This window comes from Nycticebus coucang, chromosome 2, assembly GCF_027406575.1.
Source record: "Nycticebus coucang isolate mNycCou1 chromosome 2, mNycCou1.pri, whole genome shotgun sequence".
In the NCBI taxonomy this organism is placed as follows: Eukaryota; Metazoa; Chordata; class Mammalia; order Primates; family Lorisidae; genus Nycticebus; species Nycticebus coucang.
This window is the reverse complement of record NC_069781.1, coordinates 140,366,149-140,381,730: the sequence shown is the minus strand read 5'-3', so window position 1 is coordinate 140,381,730 and position 15,582 is coordinate 140,366,149. Positions and strand designations below refer to the sequence as shown.

Below are 15,582 nucleotides of genomic sequence, written 5' to 3'. Positions count from 1 at the left end.
TCTTGGGAATTAAAAATATTTTGAGAGCACCTACTGTATGTGGCATGTATACTAATTGCTAAGTCCTGTTCACGTAAAGATTAATTTGGTACATTTTTTCCCCTAGTTTTCTGAAGTAACTCTTTTGTTGATGACACAAAATATGCTGTTTAAAATAATCTAAATTTAGAGTTTGTAAGAAATGAAAAGCTTTCGTAATTACTTAAGCTGCTTCATTCTCATTTAGCTTCTTACACACTTTGCTATCCCTATAACATATGAAACGTTTAAAAAACAGAAGAAAAGTAGGAAATTATTGGTTAATGGACAAAGTTTGGTAACTCATGTAAGAATACACTCTACTTGACAGAATGGAAATGCTTGAAAGTTAACTACAGTATTGCAATAAGAACATTTACGTAGAAGAATTGAGCTAATTTCAGTCTTTCATACAAATAAAGTTAGATTTCTGCATTTCAAATCATACATATTTCTTTAATTTTATTGCTTGGAGTACTCTTTTTCAAATTATCTTAAGAGTGAAAAAGATCTTGTGGTCTTATTTAAGTCAGTAGGAATCAGTCCACTTCCTCTCCCAGACCCCTTTTCTCTTATTCCATCTTTTGGCTAAATGAAAGGTGGGGGGATGAATTTAAAAGTAGATGGATCTTAGTTAGAGAATAGGTGGGTCACTTATCTCAAAATAAATCGAATAACTTTATTTCTCAGTTGAAGATTCTATGAGAATAGTAAATATTTGCTGGCTTATTTAAAGTTTCTCATGTGCAGTTTTAGGCATTGTAAGTGCTGGGTGAATGGACTGCATTCTAGCTCTCAGTCCTACATACTTCTGTGGGCTGATAAACTTTGTATAATCAGGAATACTCTTAGGCTTCAGAATGTAAAAGTAATTTTAAGTGGAGCTAGGAAAAACTAGGGGTCACTTTACTCCCTTTGTGATGAATTTAACACGACATTCCAAGGACAGTTGGTGGGGGGTGTATTCGCTCTCCATATTGCTAGTCGATACCAGATTTTGAGAAATTGGGGCTGATCGCTCTTAGATGGTCAAGCCCTAATTCCCTTAAGTGCCATTTTAGACACCTAGTATATGTCTAAAATTGCCATGCTAAAATAAAATATTCTTATTCTGGTACAGTTCCTTAGTTCTTTTCTGAGGTAAGGCAGTTGGATTAGATGATCTCTCTCCCAAGGCCACTTTCAGCTTGGACATTATATGCTAATGCATCAGTTTTTCTTTAAAAATATATGTATATTTAATTAACTAATTTTTTTATTGTTTGGGAGTCATTGAGGGTACTGAGAATTAGGTTACACTGATTGCATTTGTTATATAAAGTCCATCTTATAATTGTGGCCTGCCCCCAAGAAAGGTTCCATATACCATGTCCCTCCATCCCCTCTCTCCTCTCTCCCTGCTCTCTCATTCCCTTACCCCACCCCTTCATTGTATTAGCTCATCTGCTGCCTTCGTACTAGAATTGAGTACATTGGATTCTTGCTTCTCCATTTTTGTGATACTTTGCTAAGAATGTGTTCCACCTCCATCCAGGTTAATAAAAAGATGTAAAGTCTACATCTTTTTTAATGGCTGAATAGTATTCCGTGGTATACATATACCACAGCTTGTTAATCCATTCCTGGGATGGTGGGAATTTAGGTTGTTTCCACCATTTGGTGATTGTAAATTGAGCTGTGATAAATAGTCTAGTGCAAACGTCCTTGTGATAAGAGGATTTCTTTTCTTCTGGGTGGTTGCATAGTAATGGTATTGAAGGATCAAGTGGGAGGTCTAATTTGAGTTCCTTTGAGGATTCTCCATACTTCCTTTCAAAAAGATTGTATTAGTTTGTAGTCCTGGCAGCAGTGTAAAAGTGTTCCCTTCTTTCCATATCCACACTAGCATCTGCAGCTTTGAGACTTGTGATGTGGGCCATTCTCACAGGGGTTAGGCGATATCTCAGGGTGGTTTTTGACTTGCATTTCTCTGATGATTAGGGACAATGAGCATTTTCTCATGTTTGTTAGCCATTCGTTTGTCTTCTTTAGAGAAGGTTCTATTTATGTCTCTTGCTGAATGATAATATGGGATTCTTGGGGGTTTTTGTTGTTGTTGTTGTTGATTAATTTGAGTTCTCTGTAGATCCTAGTTATCAAACTTTTGTCTGATTCATAATATGCAGATATCTTTTCCCATTCTGAAGGTTGTCTGTTTGCTTTGATTGTTGTTTCCTTGGCTGTACAGAAGCTTTTCAGTTTAATTAAGCCCCATTTGTTTATTTTTGTTCTTGTTGCAATCTTCAAGTATTTTCCTGACACTTTCCTTGAGGTTTTTTTTTTTTTTTGCAGTTTTTGGTCGGGGCTGGGTTTGAACCTGCCACCTACTCCTTTGAGCCACAGGCACTGCTCATCTTTGAGGATTTTTATTGTTTAAATCTTAGGTTTAAATCTTTTTGTAAGTGTGAGATATGTGGGTCCAGTTTCAGTCTTTTACATGTGGTTACCCAGTTCTCCTGACATCATTTATTGACTTGGGATTCTTTTTCCCAATGTATGTTCTTGTTTCGTTTATCAAAGATCAGGTGGCTGTAAGATGTTAGTTTCATCTCTTGGTTTTCTATATCGTTCCAAAAGTCAATGTGTCTCTTTTTGTGCCAGTACCATGCTGTTTTGATCACTATGGCTTTGTAGAATAGCCTAATGTCTGGTTGGGTGATATCTCTGACTTTGTTTTTATTACTAAGAATTGCTGTGGCTATATGGGATTTTTTTTCTGGTTCCATACAAAATGAATTATTTTTTCCAAATCTAGAAGGTATGATGATGGTATTTTAATGGGGATTGTATTGAATCTGTAGATTGCTTTGGGAAGTAACAAACTATAGAAATGATCCCTGAAAGTATAGTCTTTTGCTTTGAGAAGTATAGACATTTTGACAATGTTGATTTTCCCCAGCCATGAGCATAGTATGTATGTTCTTCTGTTTGTTAATATCTTTTTCTTTTTCTTTCTTTCTTTTTTTTTTTTTTTTGGAGACAGATTCTCAAGCTGTTGCCTTCGGTAGAGTGCCATGGTGTCACAGCTCACACCAACCTCAAACTCTTGGGCTTAAGCAATTTTCTTGCCTCAGCCTCCCAAGTAGCTAGAACTACAGGTGCCTGCCACAAAGCCCAGCTATTTTTTTGGTTGCAGTTGTCATTTTTTTAGGTGGCCTGGGCCAGGTTCGAACCCACCACCCTCAGTGTATGTAGTAGTGCCCTGCCTACTGAGCTATGGGAGCTACCCATTTATTAATATCTTCTGCTATTTTCTTAAGATTTTGTAATTTTCTTCGTAGAGGTCCTTCACCCTTTTGTTAGGCATATTCCTAGGTATTTCATTTTTTTTGAAGCTAGTGTGAAGGGAATTGTGTCCTTAAGTAGCTTTTCATCTTGGCTGTTACTGGCATATTCAAAGGCTACTGATTTGTGGACATTGATTTTGTATAGTGATACATTACTGTATTTTTTTATCACTTCTAGGAGTCTTATGATTGAGTCTTTGGGGTTCTCTAAGTGTAAGATCATATTGTTGGCAAAGAGCGAGAGTTTGACTTCCTCTGCTCCCACTTGGATGCCCTTTATTTCCTTCTTTTGCCTGATTATATTGTCTAGAACAGGGGTCCTCAAATTGCGGCCCGCAGGCCACATGAAGCAGTGTGATTGTATTTGTTCCCATTTTGTTTTTTTACTTCAAAATAAGATATGTGCAATGTGCATGGGAATTTGGTCATAGTTTTTTTTTTTTTTTTTAAACTATAGTCCGGCCCTCCAGCGATCTGAGAGACAGTGAATTGGCCACCTGTTTAAAAAGTTTGAGGATGCCTGGTCTAGAACTTCCAGTGTTATGTTGAATAGTAGTAGTGATAGAGGAACAAACATGTCTGGTTCCAGTTCTAAGTGGAAAAGCTTTCATTTTTACTCCATTCTGTATAATATTAGTTGTGGGAAAAAGCTAATACATAAAATATGTATATTTTAAATTAAAGCATTTATTTATTTATTTTTTGAGATAGAGTCTCACTGTGTTGCCCTAGGTAGAGTGCTGTAGTGTCTCAGCTCACAGCAACCTCTCTTGGGCTTAAATGATTCTCTTACCTCAGCCTCACAAGTAGCTGGGACTATAGGCTCCTGTAACAACGCCCAGCTATTTTTTTATTGCAATTGTCATTGTTGGTTAGCTGGCCTGAGCGCTGAGCCTATATTATATTTATTTATTTTTGTCACCCTCAGTATAGTGCTATGACGTCATAGCTCACAGTAACCTCAAACTCTTTGGCACAAGTGATTCTGTTGCCTCAACCTCCCAAGTAACTGGAACTATGGGCACCAACCACAACACCAGGCTAGTTTTCCTACTTTTCGCAGAGACCAGGTCTTAACTATTACTCAAACTGGTCTGGAACTCCTGAGCTCAGGCAGTCCACTTGCCTTGGCCTCCCAGAGTGCTAGGATCACCGGCATGAGCCATTGCTCCCCACCCAATTATGAAACATTTGAAACATGCAGAAATCAATATAGTAAATACCATTTATCCGCTGCCCAGAACTATAAATTACGTCAGTTTTGATCCTTGAGGAACATACTCACTTATAGCAAGCTTAGCCCTCCAAATCCTATTATGTTTTCTGACCTAAAATAACAACTGTCGTGAGGTTCTTGAGTGTATTTCACATCCTTATTTTATACTTTTACCTATATGTATAAACATGTATCCATAAGTGATATATGGTGTTGGTTTTGTATTTAAAATTTTTACAGATCTATATTATATATCTTTCTTCAGCTTGGGTTTTTTGAAATATTAAGTTTTTGAGATATGTATGTTGATGTATATAGATCTTGTTTATTCAATTTCACTGCTTCATGGTCCTCCATTGTATGCATACATAAAGTTTACATATCCCCTTATTGATAGATGTTTTGAGTTGTTCCTTTTTTCCTTCAGAGATCAGTTTTGTATGTGTCTATGTGTAGGAGAATATTTGGAATATCTCCTATATAGAATAGAAGTGAAATTACTAGGGAAGAAAGTATGAATAATTTTACTAGATGTTGCTACTTTGCCAGTGTGTACTTTATCAGCAGTATATAGTCATTTCTGTTCACAGCATTCTCACCCATCCTTGGAATTGTCAGATTTAAACATAGTTGCTAATTTGACTGATGTGATCAGTGTCTTATTTTAATTTGCATTTACTTGATTGTTCTGACTGGTGGATAAAGTTAAAAGGACATGGATTTTATTTTCTGTATGTTTTAAATGTTTTCATAAATGTTTTTGAAAGAGATGCTATTATACAACATTTCTGTTGTAAAAGGACCTTGAAGATAGTCATCTCATCCAACCTTTCTTCTTTATCTTGTAGCCAAGGAACATTATCAGAATAAGAATAAAATACAAAATCATGTCTGTTTTGTAGTCTCTTTTGTGTTATAGAATCTTAGTTTTTTTATTTCAAAATTGTTAGTCTTTTTCTTTATGATTTGTGTTTTTTGTTTTAAGAGAAACCTTTTTGGGTGGCACCTGTGGCTCAAAGGAGTAGGGCACCAGCTCCATATAATAGAAGTGGCGGGTTCAAACCTAGCCCCTGCCAAAAACTGCAAAAAAAAAGAAATAACCATTTTATTATCTGCTAACAATGGAGGGTTTTTGCCTGGTGGTTTTGCATTTAAGTCCATCTGAAGGAAGTTAGGAATCATTTTTTTCCATATGAAAAGCTAGTCATTCCAACTTTAAGTATTGAATCTTTCACCATATATATTTTTTTAAATGTCACATATTATCTCCCATATGCTTACATATGATTTTAGGTTCTTTATTCTTTTTCATTTAATTTATTTATATTTAAAATTTATAATAGCTTTGAATCTGAGAGACCAAGCCTGCAGCCCTTTTTTGTTAAAATTGTCTTTGCATTTTTTGGACTTTGACTCTTCGACAGTAATTTAAAACTAATTTATCAGGTTCCTTTAGGGATATTGATTGGAATTCCATTGCATTGGAATCCATTAATATGTAGATTAATTTGGGGATAATTGGTATAGTTTAACTTGCCATTTATTAGATTCTACAGTATCTTGCAGTTTTCTTCATAAATGTCTTTTGCCACATACTTTATTAAATTTATTTCCGAATATTTGATATTTTTTCTGTTATAAATAGCATCTTTTTCAAAATTACCTTTGATCATTGCTGGTACTATTTTGTGTTCAAATAGTTAGGTGAGTTCTTATTGGTTTTATAATAATGGTTTCTAATCCTTATGGATTATTGTGAGCAAATAACAATTTTGTTTTCTTTATGATTTGTGTTTTTTGTTTTAAGAGATAACCTTTTTGGGTGGCACCTGTGGCTCAAAGGAGTAGGGCACCAGCTCCATATAATAGAAGTGGATTATATTTAAAATTCTTCTTCCGTAGGATTCTGTTTATTTTCTCAGCCTTATCTTCTTACCTACTCCTCTTTGATGAGTACCAGCTAGCAATACTGGCCTATTTTCACTTTGTTGAGTTATCTAACCTTCTTGTACCAAGCTCTCTGCCAATGCATTTTAGTCTGCCTAGAGCGTAGCTGACAAATTTTAACCTGTCTTTAAGTGTTCAGCCTAAATACTACTTAGGGGCCTCCCTGTATTGTACTGTTATTGAATCCTGCTTAGTAGTTAATGCTGTTCTTGAATCATGAGTAGTGCTTATCTCCACTGAAATGAAATCATTTCTTTACTCCTGGATTGAAGATTCTGTGAAAACACTAAATATTATTGTCTCTCTCTTATTCCTAGCTTCAGGCAGTTGTAAATGCTAAATTAATGAATATTCATATACCGATAGGCAAGAATTGTTTTTTTTTTTTTCCTAATTAGAAATGTTACTCCAGTTGATAACTACTCAAAAGAAAATTTATGACTAGGTTATCTTGAAATATTTGCTAAGACACTGGTAAAAGAATAAATGTTGTCAATATGTTTAGTGTTTTGTTTTTAGTGTTTGGTTTTTAGAACATCAGTTTTCTACCATTTAATAAGTGTGGTCTATCAAGTTTACTTAAAAATAGATGTACTAAATTTTCTGAAAAACATTTCGAAGTTAAGTTAAAAACTAATGGTGCATTGTTAGTCTTAATCAGGGATTTTGTTTTATGAGTTTAGGTGCTACAATTAATAAGGCAGATAAAGTATAATAAACCTGAAAATACATGTTCATGGTTCCTTTCAAGGAAGACCCACCTACCTTTAGTTCTTTCACTATATTATGTTATATTTCTTTTTGTGTGTGCATATATAGCAGGCTGAAAGTTGGCGTAATTCTATGTTTGGTTTTAGGTTAGGCACTCTGTAAGGTGGAACTCAGATTAATTACAGTGTTAAAAAAATCCAGAGGACAATTTTGCTGTAATAAATCATTGAGACTATATGCCATGGATGCTTCTGTTTTCAGATTGTAGAATAGTTGACTAGAATGTTAAAAGTAATTGAAATAATTCTGGTGATTGGAAATTTCTAAAGGACTTCCATAGATGACAGTTGAGATCTACATTCAGATAAGATTCTCCCATTATAAAACACTTAATGTAAATGTATTTTATTGAGTATTTAATGTGTTTTATTGAGTGTTTAACATTTTAATACATGAGTCTACCTTTGGAGTTATTCTGGTAGTTAAATAGGCATAACTTACTTACTTCTCCAAATATCTTCAAAGAACCCAAAGGGAGGGGAGAGGCAAGGTTTACTTTAGAAAGAGATTTCGGTTCTCTTCCAGAGTGCAGTGATTATGATCTCAGTTTTATTCCTGTATATGTATGACCATATATTCTAGATTTACCAGCACAGGACCAATTTTAAATGTTAGGTTAGTCCCATAAATCATGAAAAGTTCCTGCCCGCCCCTCTGAGGTTCCCAGCAGGGGGAAGCCTCCCTAGCCCCTCAGAGCCAGCAGGGTGTGCCCTAACGGGCAATGGGCGCAGATCTTGGGGCGGAGTCCACAGCTCTAGCAAAATGGAGCTCCTGACCACGCTTCCGCAAGTTCCTATTAAGCTTCAGTCAAGAACTCTGAGTCATCTTGATAATATGGGATTGGATGCCTAAGCTTCAGGCAAAAGACGAAGATTCTAGGAAAAACTGTATCTAATAACTCAGATATGGCAGAAACGAAGTCAGTGTTCCTGGAATTTCTTCCAAAACAAGGGCAAATTGTCTGTCGAAGATGTAACCATAATGGTGCTTTGTAAACCCAAACTTTTACCCTTAAAATCTCTGACTCTGGAAAAACTGGAGAAAATGCAGCAAGCAGCACAACATACAGTTCGCCAACAAGAAATGGCAGAAAAGGAACAGCAGCAAATAACCCACTGATAACTTAGTGCTTCAGGGAACAACATACCTTATCTACTACTTACTGACAACTAGAAAATCTGCATTTGTATGCTGAAATAGTATTTGTTAATAAAACTGATAGTATTCATATAAATAATACAAGAATACCCAAGATTGATGAAACATATTGTGAATTTAAACACTCTGGTTTGAATTAAACATGAGTTAAAGTTTGAACCAAAAAAAAAAAGAGAGAAAATTAACTAATTTTAATATTTTCACTTTTCCAGATGGTTTCCTCTTGTATTTTGTGGTTAGTTGCCTTTGCCACCTGTCAAATATTGGTGTGCAGAATTGATTATTTTTGAGAGTGAGGAAATATATAAAGAATCAAAAGGTTCCTCTTCATAGCAAATTCTATAACCTAACAGTTGTTAAATTTGTTTAAATGAAAGGAAAATACCAATCAAATGTAAAATATAAGATAGCTACATAAGTACTGATACATATATATAACATATATATATATATACACATATATACGTACACTCATATTTCCTTTTGGGGGTATTTAAAAATATATGTTTTATAATTTATAAAATCATTACCAGCTTTATTGTGATGGTATTCACATACCACAAAATTCACCCTTTTAAAACATACAGTTCAGTGGTCTTTTATTTTTTTGGTGGAGACAGTGTCACTTTATCGCCCTCGGTAGAGTGCTGTGGCGTCACACAGCTCACAGCAACCTCCAACTCCTGGGCTTAGGCAACTCTCTGGCCTCAACCTCCCGAGTAGCTGGGACTGCACAATTGTGCAACCATCACCATTAACTTTAGAACATTTTCATCATCCTTAAAAGAAATCCTATACATGTTAGCAGTTATTCCTTATTTTTTGGTCCGCTTCATTCTTGCCAACACTCTCTGTTTCTGTGGATTTGCCTATTCTGGATATTTCGTATAAACAGAGTCATATAGTATATGTCCTTTTGTGTGTGGCTTTTTTTACTTAGTATGATATATTCAAAGTTCATTTATGTTACGGCTGAATAATACTACCCTATATGGGTATAGTAGGTACTGTTTGTTCAGTTATCAGTTGATAGACATTTGGGTTATTTTTACTTTTAGGTTATTATGAAGGTTTATATATAAGCTTTTGTATGAACATAAAAATTCAGTTCTCTTGAGTAGGATTGAAACTGCAGGGTCGTAGAGTAACTGTATTTAACATCTTAAGTGCTAAAATCTTTTCCAAAGTACTTGCAATGTTTTGCAATTGTAGCAGTAATGTATGGGGATTCTGATTTCTCTACTTCTTGCTAACACTTGTCTGTCCTTTATTTTAGCTGTTCTTGAAAGTATCTGTGGTTTTATTTTAATTTTTTTGTTTGTTTTTGAGATAGAGTCTCATGATGTTGCACTCGGTAGAGTGCTGTGACATCACAGCTCACAGCAACCTCTAATTCTTGGGCTTAAGCGATTCTCTTGCCTCAGCCTCTCAAGTAGCTGGAACTACAGGCGCCTGCCACAATGCCCGGCTATTTTATTTTGTTGCAGTTGTCGTTGTTTATTTGGCTCAGGCCAGGTTTGAACCCACCACCCTTGGTGTTATGGGCGCCAAGCCCGTATCTATGGTTTTTTTAATGACTGTTTCCTTAAAGACTTGATGATAATTATAATTTCATGTGCTGATTGCCCATCTTCCTAGGAGAAATGTTTATTTTTGCTATTTTTTGCTCCTTTTTTTTTGTTTTTGGGTTTTAGAAGTTTTTTAGTAAATTCTGCATACAAGTGTCTGGTCAGGTATATGTTTTTCAAATATTTTCCCCCATTTTATGGGTGATCTTTTCACTGTCATGATGGTTGCCATTGAAGCACACACGTTTTTACTTTTGGTGAAATTAGCTTTATCTGTTCTTGTTCTTCTATTGCTTGTGCTTTTGGTGTTATTACCAAAGAAACTATTGCCTAATACAAGATCATAAAAGTTAAACTTGTGTTTTTATCTAATGTTTTAGTTGTTACATTTACGTCTTTTACCTGTTTGAGTTAAATTTAGTGTGTGATGTGAGGTAGGGATCCACCTTCATTCTTTTACATCTTGCTATCTGTTGTCTTAGCACCATTTGTTGAAAAGATTATTCCTTCCTCTTTGAATTAATCTGGCATCAGTTGACTGTAAATGTAAGAATTTATTTCTGCACTCTCCAGTGGTTCTCCATTCATCTGTATGTATTTTTTCATGCCAGTAACACACTTGATTACTGTAGATTTGTGGTAAGTTTTGAAATCAGGAAGTGTAAATATTCAGCCTTTGTTCTTTTCCAAGATTGTTTTGGGTATCTTTGTTCCTTGGATTTCCATATTATTTTTAAGGTTAGCTTGCAAAAATAATGCAAGCTGGGATTTTTGAGTTTGTAGATCTGTTTTGGGAGTAAGACATCTTTTGATTCATGAGGATGGGCTATCTTTCTATTTATTAATGTCATCTTTAATTTTTTTCATGTTTTATAGTTTTCAGTGTACAGGTCTTGCTTTTCTTTTGTTACTTAAAAAGTGTATTCCTGGTGGCACCAGTAGGTGAGTGGGTAGGGCACCAGCCATATACACCAAGGCTGGTGGGTTCAAACTCCACCTGGTCCAGGGGCAACAAAAAAATAGCCGAGCCTTGTGGCAGACACCTGTATGTGGTAAATAACAAAAGAAAAGCAAGACCTGTACACTGAAAACTATAAAACACGAAAAAAATTAAAGATGACATTAATAAATGGAACGGTATCCCATCCTCGTGAATCAAAAGATGTTTTACTCCCGAAACTGATCTACAAACTCAAAAATCCCAGCTTGGGAGGCTGAGGCAAGAGAATCGCTTATGTCCAAGAGTTTGAGGTTGCTGTGAGCTGTGACGCTACAACACTACTGAGGGCGACATAATGAGACTGTCTCAAAAAAAAAAAAAAAGTATTCCTAAAAATTGTACTTTTTCAGAAAAAAAAAAGAAATGGACTTTTTCAAAATTTTATTTTCAGATTGTTAATTATGCATAGGTTTTTGTTTACTAAGTTTGTATTTTATGTAATTTTTCTTTTGAACAGTATGTTATGGAAATCTTTTAGGTGGCTACATGCACATCTACCTTATTCACTTAATAAATGTTTATTGACTACCTACTGTGAGTATGCATTTTTCTAGGTGCTGGTGGAGATAGCAGTGTACTAAACCCCTGCTTCCTGCCTCATGGCATTTATAGGCTGAAAGGGCACAGATCATGAACAAGATATATAAAGTGTGTGTTACATAGTGCTCAGGAGAACCGATGAGGGAAGGGGAATTTGAATGTTTGGAGGTAGAAAGGATGAGGAGAAATTTTGGATATGGTAGTCAAAGTCAAAACAGTAAATTAAAGAACTGAAGGAGACGAGGGAGCTAGCCATGTGGATATCTGGGGAAATAGCATTTCAGGCAGAGGCTGTAGTAAGTGTGGAAACCCTGAAGTGGGAGAGTTGCCTAATGTGTTTGAGGAACTCTGAGGTGGCCAGTGTGGCTTTAGAGAAGTAACTGATGGGAAATAAAAAGAGAGGTAATGGATAGTACAGATCATTTGTTCATAATGAGTTTAATTTTTACCTTTGAATGAGATTAGAAGCTACTGGAGGTTTTTGATCAGAGGCATAAAAAGCTATGATTTATGGTTCATTAAGCTCACTGTGGTTGTGTGAGCATAGACTGAAAAGAGGACAAGGGTAGAATCGGGAGACTGATTAGCAAACTATTAATTTGTACACATAAAGAAGTGACTGACATGGACAGTGATGCCAAAGAGGGTGATGAGAAGTGATTGAATTCTTGATACATGTTGAAAATAGAGCCCATGGATTTGATAATATACCAGACAAATTGTGAAATTGAAATAAAAGGAAAAATAAAGGTTTTGACTAGAGCATCTGAGAGAAGGGAGTTGAATAAGTCTTTTTAGTTGCATTAAATCGTGTATCACATCCCATGTTCACATGATTACAAATAATTTTACCAGGAAAACTTGGGGGATAACAAAGGATTCTTTTTTTTTTTTGAGACAGAGTCTCAGTATGTCTGAGACTGACACTTGGTAGAGTGCTATGGTGTCATAGCTCACAGCAACCTCAAACTTTTGGGCTTAAGCGATTCTCTTGCCTCAGCCTCCCAAGTAGCTGGGAGTTACAGGCGTGTGCAGTGCCAGCTATTTTTTGTTGCAGTTGTCATTGTTGGTTAGCTGGCCCGGGGCGGGTTCCAACCGCCAACTTCTGTGTATGTGGCTGGCGCTGTAACCACTGTGCTATGGGCACCGAGCCTCTTACTGATTTTCTTAAGTTCTTTGTAGATACTGGTTGTTAGCCCTTTGTTGAATTTGTAGCAAGCAAAATATCTTCTTCCATTCTGATGAGTTGTCACTCTGCTTTGTTGATTATGTCCTTAGCTAAACAGAAACTTTTTAACTTGATGAGATCTTTTTTATTTTAGTTGTTGCTGCAATTGCCATTGTTCATGAATTCTTTCCCTAAGTTGGTAAGATTTAGAGTTTTTCCCACATTTTCTTCTAGGATTTTTAATAGTTTCATGTCTTAGATTTAAATCTTTTGTTCCTTATGAGTTAAGTTTTGTAAATGGTGAGAGGTGTGTATCCAGCTTCAGTTTTTCACATGTGGCTAACCAGTTTTCCCAGCACAATTTACTGAATAGGGATTCTTTTCCCCAGGGCATGGTTTTGTTCACTTAGTCAAAGATCAAATGGCCATGTAAGGCTGGTTTCATCTCTAGAGTCTCTGTTCTGTTCCATAGATCTCTGTTTTTATGCCAATACCATGTTGTTTTGATAACTAGACTTGTAGTATAACCAGAAGTCTGATAAAGTGATACCCTAGACTTATTTGAATTCCATAGAATTGTGTTGGCTATTTGAATTTTTTCCTAGTTCCATGCAAAACATAGACTATTTTTCATAAACAGAAACTTCTCTCAGGACGTGTGAATAGCCAAAAAACACGTGAAAAAATGCTTATCATCCCTAATCATTAGATAAGTGCATGTCAGAACCCACTTTGAGATATTACCTAATCCCAAAGAGAATGGCCTACATCACAATCTTCCAAAGAACAGATGCTGTCATGGGTGCAGAGGGAAGGGAGCACTCATCCACTGTTGATGGGACTGCAGTCTAGTTCAGCTTGTGTGGAAAGAAGTATGGAGAATCCTCGAAGAACTAAAAATAGACCTACTATTTGATCCTGCAATCCCATTAGTAGGCATCTACTCCCAAAGAAAAAAAGATAGTTTACCATAAGGACATTTGCATAAGAATGTTTATAGCAATACAATTCACAATCACAAAGATGTGGAAACAACCCAAGTGCCCTTTAGTACACAAATGGATTATTAAATTGTGGTATATGTATACTGTGGAAAATTATTCAGCTATAAAAAGGACAGATTTTGTATCTTTTATAACAACCTTGGGCACCTTTGAAGAATATTCTCCTTAGCAATGTATTACAAGAATGGAAAAATAAGCATCACATGCATTCAGTTCCAGTTTGAAACTAGAAGATCAACAGATAAATGCTCACTTGAGAGAAAAAATAAATTAAATTCAAATGTGGGAAGAGGAGAAGGGAATGTGTAAGTTCCCACCCAATGGGTACATTACATGGCTATATGGCACACTTCCTAGGTGAAGGACACAACTACAACTTGGACTTTAACCTTACAAGAGCAATTTATGTGACCTAATTTATATGTACTTCATATTAACTTGAAATTAAAAAATAAAAAAAGACCAGCCTGGGCAAGCACAGCAAGACCTTGTCTCCATAAAATAAAAGAATAAAAAATTAATCAAGTGTGGTGGTATACACTTGTGGTCCCAGATACTTAGGAGGCTGAGGTGGGAGGATTGCTTGAGCCAGAGAATTTGAGGCTACAGTGAACTGGCATTATGCTGCTGCACTGTATAGCCTGGTCAATGGAGTGAGACTCTGTCTCAAAAAATAAATAAATTAAAAAAATAAAAAAAAAAGGTAGAAAAAAAAGAAAAGGTTTTCAAATAAAGGAAATTGAGCCTTAATGAACATTTGTTCTGGACTAAGCATGAGATGGAAGAATAGAAATATGATGTGTTCTATCAGTCTTTAGAACTAAAGAATATAAATTTGATGTGTTCTATCAGTCTTAGAACTAAAGAATATAAATATGATGTGTTCTGTCAGTGTTTAGAACTAAAGAATATGATGTGTTCTGTCAGTCTTTAGAACTAAAGAATATAAATATGTGTTGTCAGTCTTCAGAACTAAAGAATATAAATATGATATGTTCTATCAGTCTTTAGAACTAAAGAATATAAATATGTGTTCTATCAGTCTTTAGAACTAAACTAGGAATTAACTCTTGAGAATTCATAATATACTATAAAACCCTTTCTCTGTTGTAGAAATTAGGTTGTTTTCAGTTTTCGATTTTGCAATAATACTTGTTATTTCTGTTAAGGTAGTTTCTCCAGATGGGATTGTTAAGCCATTAAGACTATGCCAACTTAAAGAGTTTGATAGATTTCTGCCAATGACCTTTACAAAATATTTTTAGCAAGTATCATTCCCTAAAGCAGCACATGGAACTTCTCATTTACGTCATTGATGTTTTATGTATGTAGAAAATCTTTATAAATATTTGAATATTTACAGATAGGTAGCCTATATAATTGCCCTTCTTGGGGGTCTATATCCTATTAGTTTCTTTGTTTTTAATTTTTTGTTAATTTGTAAGCATTCTTTGTCCATTAAGTTCATGTGCAATTTAAAATAGTTTTACATTGTGAATTGCACACCAACTTTGTGGACACCCTTGTATTACTTAATTCTTTTTTTTTTTTTTGGCCGGGGCTGGGTTTGAACCCGCCACCTCTGGCATATGGGACCGGTGCCCTACTCCTTGAGCCACATGCGCCACCGTATTACTTAATTCTTTATTATAATTTGCAAATACGGTCTCATCTCTACCTTTTAATATTATGTCTAATCATGAGGTTTTAGAATTTTTATGTAGGTAAATCTGTCAATCTTTTTTTTTTTTGAGACAAAGCCTCAAGCTGTCGCCCTGGGTAGAGTGTCATAGCATCACAGCTCACAGCACTCTCCAACGCCTGGGCGAGTCTCCTGTCTCCGCCTCCCAAGTAGCTGGGACCACA

The 15,582-nt window shown here is 35.5% G+C and overlaps 2 protein-coding genes and 2 pseudogenes across 10 annotated transcripts in view; 2 read left to right on the top strand and 2 right to left on the bottom strand.

The window, feature by feature from the left end:
- The window catches only part of LOC128579828 (translation initiation factor IF-2-like), a 237,375-nt gene that overhangs the window by 15,070 nt on the left and 206,723 nt on the right, over positions 1-15,582 (bottom strand). The window lies entirely within an intron of this gene.
- The window catches only part of UBE3A (ubiquitin protein ligase E3A), a 117,950-nt gene that overhangs the window by 7,767 nt on the left and 94,601 nt on the right, over positions 1-15,582 (top strand). The window lies entirely within an intron of this gene.
- Positions 2,802-2,910, bottom strand: LOC128579928 (uncharacterized; annotated as a pseudogene).
- On the top strand, positions 8,144-8,514 carry LOC128579830 (BBSome-interacting protein 1-like; annotated as a pseudogene).